This window comes from Lactuca sativa, chromosome 1 (genome assembly GCF_002870075.4).
Source record: "Lactuca sativa cultivar Salinas chromosome 1, Lsat_Salinas_v11, whole genome shotgun sequence".
NCBI lineage: Eukaryota > Viridiplantae > Streptophyta > Magnoliopsida > Asterales > Asteraceae > Lactuca > Lactuca sativa.
Genome location: NC_056623.2, coordinates 132,878,904 through 132,884,021, shown reverse-complemented (window position 1 = coordinate 132,884,021; position 5,118 = coordinate 132,878,904).

Here is a 5,118-nt window from a genome sequence, read left to right as displayed (position 1 = left end):
CTTCCATTAAGAATTATACAAGAGGATAAAACAAAGAAAAATAGAAATTCTAATTGACAAATATCTTTTATATATTTCACAGCTTCTACATATATAATAAAAGTGCTACAAAAAGTTTGGGCAATTTTGGAAACATTTATCTATTTATTTCAATTTTTATTAGAATAAATGAACAAAAATCATAAAATCGGGTTAAATAGTTTAGAAATCCATTTTTATATTTTTCTCAGCTATGCTGAATAACATTAATACAAAAGGTTTGGGCAATTTTGGAAACTGTTTTCTATTTATTTCAATTTTTATTAGAATAAATGCACAAAAATCATAAAATTGGGTTCAACAGTATAGAAATCAATTTTTATATTTTTCCCAGCTTAAGTATGTCTAATGGCAGTATCATAAAAAGTTTGGTAATTTTATCATTTGGATGCTATTTTTCACGAATTTATATTGTTATGAAGGCTTAAAATTTTGGAAAAATAGTTAATCGTATCAAAAATTCAAAGGAAACTTTATGGAAGACCTCTAATGTGTTTAGAATGAAAAATGCAAAGTTTGAGAATTTTTCAAAACTGTTTAATAATATTTTGGCTTTTTAAGAGCTTAAAACACATTTAAATGTGTTGAAATACCCTCAATTAATATTACAAAAATCTGGAAATTAATATCCAAAATTTTCTTAATCACATGAGCTATAAATTTCACTATTTCAGAAAAATGTTTGTAACTTAGCAATATTAAATTTTGACACATTATTGTCATAATTCTATTGTATTAGTAAGTATACTAGTATTAGATTTCAATTAGAGACTCATTAGTGTGTAATATCGTTGTAGGAAAACGATAGTGGTACGAGTGGAGCGTAGTTCAAGGCACCATTTGCATCATCTCAATATATATTGTGAGTATTCACCACTCCCCTGTTTTCGATTTTTAAATGTATTGGGGTGGAAAGCATGTCCTAAACTATTTATATTCATTGTATTTATTTGACTCGTATAAACTTGGTTGCTATATTTTGCATATTGTTAGTATTCACGACTACCCTATTTTTGGTTTTTAGATGTTTTGGGGTGGAAAAGCATGTCCTAAACTATTTATGCTCATTGTATTTACTTGACTCATATAAACTTGATTGCTATATTTTGCATATTGTGAGTATTCACCACTACCATATTTTCGATTTTTAAATGTTTTGGGGTGGAAAAGCATGTCCTAAACTATTTATGCTCATTGTATTTATTTGACTCATATAAACTTGGTTGCTATATTTTGTATATTGTGAGTATTCACCACTCCCCTATTTTCGATTTTTAATGTTTTGGTGTGGAAAAGCATGTCTGAAAAACTATTTATTGTTCGTTGTATTTAAATTGATTTGTATCAAACGTGATTGTTATATTTTGCTACATCTCTCTATGTATGTCTATGCAACACGAAACATGAGGCCTTATCGTTTTAAGTCCCTTCCCTTACACTTTTATCCAACCATTAACTCTTTGAGCCAATGATCATTATGGATAATGCTATTAGGAATTGACAACTCCTCACTCACCCGATTGCTGGAGTGCATGATACCATATAATCTATGGAACACGATAAGCATAGATCTTGATAGAAATGAAACTTGTTTACTCATTTTAGTAACAAACTTTATTTCCCATGAGAATATGAACGTTGCATATCATTTGGGCAACATACTTTATCTCTCATGATGACAACGAACTTTGTTTATGCAAACTTAATACTCATTTTTGCAATATATTTCTATTTATGGAAACTTTATTACTCGCTTTAGCAACGAACTTTTATTCATGAAAACTTATTTACTTATTTTAGCAATGAGCATTTGTTTATGGAAACTGTTATCAATATTCAGATTATCATGAATTTCAAACTATATTATGTTATAAACTTGTGAGTACTCACCAACTATTTTTATAGTTGACGCTCATTTTACATGCTTTTTCAGGAATCATTGAGTAAGTGGCACTTAGGGACACATCACTGTTAGGAGCATCCGCATGTGTTGTATTTCAGTTTACATTGTAATTTCTTTTAAAATTTGTTCAAACCCATTGTAAATTTGTAATGATTTTTAATACTATGGTTGGTGTTGTCTTTTAACTTTTGCTATGAAACCCTTTATACTGCCACGCCTCGTGTTTCCGCTTTAGTGGGGTGTGACATTAAACCTTATGTGATCGTTTGTAGCGATTGTTGAACCGTGAGCATGGTTTGTTCGATCCTTGCGATTCGAACATAGTCTTTTTCTTCTCCGGCCATCGAAGGCTATGATACCAACTAACTGATGTAGCGAAAGCTACATATTTTAGACAAATTGGGTTATGTTTTGTCGCACACAATGAAAACCCGGGGATACTACGTGTATCATATGCAAGAACACAAATAGATAGAGAAACTTTTCTCTGACTCTTTTGTATTGATTGAAAAGTAACCTAAAACAAAATGCACAGTCTTGACCTGTTTATGTAATGCTAATAAATGTAGCCTAGAAGAATTCTATAACTTGTAATTTAGGAAACTAAATATTGGAAAAACAAAGAAAAGACTCGACATAAATAAAATAACTTTTCTTGGGCGCTACTGTTATGTATCCACATTATTTGGTACTATCGGATTCCCATCACTTCTCTTACGTATAACTAGTAGAGGATAATTTGACATTATTTTTTTTCTAGCCAAATTGTTAGTTAAGTTTGATGGTCTTGTAGTAACATAGTACATATAGGTGGCGAATATGTGAAATATTGTAACACAATGGTAGCTTCGGTCGTATCATACATAAATATTATGACCTTACATTTTTTTATGGTTATTTGATTTGATCTTTGGATATATTAAAATCTTCGGATCTGGTTTGTTAAATTTCAGGCTAGAGACAAAGTTCATTAAAGAAATCGTGAAGGACATCCACCGTAGATTACATGTAACCTTAAGGATTGCTCAACCATTACTTATTGGGATGGAATATAATATTCACTTTGTTACTTCATGGTTGAAATATGGGTCCTCACATACTGCAGTCATACTAACTACTTTGGGTATGAGTGGGATCGGGAAGACATCTTTAGTCAAACGTGTCTATGGGTTATATTCTCATGAATTCCATAAAAGTAGCTTTATTCACAAGGAAATGTGATGGAAAGTTTAATGGTTGCTTGATTTACAAGAATAGCTTTGTAATGACATTTCAAAAACAAGTTCAATTAGATTTCATGATATGGCAATATACACCACAAAGATAGAGAATGCACTAGCCCGTAAAAGGTTCTTTATAGTCCTTGATTATATCATAACTCTTGATCAGTTGGATGCATTACATGGAAGCAAAGGTTTTCATCCTGGAAGCAAAAGTATAATAACAACACAAGATAAATGGTTGACCGAGAGTTGTGCACTATTCAAAGCAAACAATAGACCCAAGCATGAAAGGCATTTGCTTGTTAGCTTAGATGAGATCCAACACTACAACTTATGTGTTTTCATGCATTCATGTGCAACTATCCCAAGGAAGGTTATGAAGAGGTGTCATATAAGCTTGTGAAATATTGTTAAGGAAATCCATTGGATCTTGTAGTTTTGGGCAAGTCTCTATATAATAGAAGTGTAGCTTATTGAGAAGGGTGCATAGAAAGGCTAAAGAAAGAAACAAGTTCCCATATAATTAATGTCTTGAGAATGAGCTTTGATTCTTTGCCATCGAACAATGATAAGGAGTTGTTTAAGCATATTGCTTGTTTTTTTTGCTGAAATAGAAAGAGATGTTAGTGAAACAATATTAAAGGCATGTGGTATAACCACAAGATCTCGAATCACGAATCTCATTGACAGGTATCTTCTTAGTATAGGATCGAAGAGTGAATTGAAGATGCATCAGTTGGTTCAAGAGATAGGAAGAGTTGAAGTACATCAAGAATCACTTTGACAAGCCATGGAAGCGAAGTCGAATATGGTCTCATAAGGAGTCATTCAGAGTGTTGAAACAAAAAAAGGTTCGAGATTATGTATACTTGTTGGTAGTATGCATATTCAGATTACTTTGTATTATATTATTTTTATTTTTGGCCTTCTGTTTCTCCTTAGGGTAAGGGAAATGTTCTAGGACTTTCCCTTGACATGCACATGCTTGACAAAGAGAAGTTAGGAGCATCATTTGAGGTAAAAACGGATGCATTGAGTAACATGGATAGTCTGATGCTACTTTAACTCAATTATGTGCACATGAAAGGGTCTTATGAGAACTTTCCGGATGAATTAAGAGGCTTGTCTATGTATGAGTTTTGTTTAAAGTCTATACCTTTAGACTTACCAATGATGAATTTGATTGCTCTTGACATGTCATATAGCTATATTGAATCATTTGTTGGTTGTTATAGTAATACACAACGACTTGAGAAGAGGCAAAAGGTAACTTATCTTCATTCATTATTCATTAATGTTGAGTTGATGAAATTCAAAACTGTTATAACTTATTTCTATTTTTTGCAGTTCGATGATCGTACTTACAAGACAAAAAGCTTCTTAGAACATTTAAGATTCTTAATTTAAGTTTGTGTAAACAAATTCGTAGTCTCGGTGACTTGGGCAACTCCCTACACTCGAGATGTTAATAGTTAGCAATTGTATTGGTCTGGTTGAGGTTGGTGAATCAATTGAGCAATGTATTGAACTTGTCTTCATTAATCTGAGTTATTGCAAGAAGCTTAAAACTTTTCCTAAAAACATAGGCATGTTGAAGAATGTTAAAACACTATTGCTTGATGGTTGTAAGCTCAACGATTTTCAAATCGAGGATAGGGATATGGTCATAAACATAAGAAATTCTTCCTCCTCCTTTATGAATGCTATTCCAAGTGATTTGAAGTTGTTTACAATTTCTTTACTGAGGTCTGTAGCAAGGTTGTCACTGATAATTAATAATCTATCCACTGAATTCTTTCCCATGGACTTTAATTGCCTATCCATGTTAAATGAATTATATTTGAATTACAATCCTATAATTTCCATGATTAGCTGTATGAGAAACCTTTCTAGGCTTGAGATTCTTAGTATCGTGAATCGTAAAAAATTGAAGTCAGTTGAGCATCCTCCACA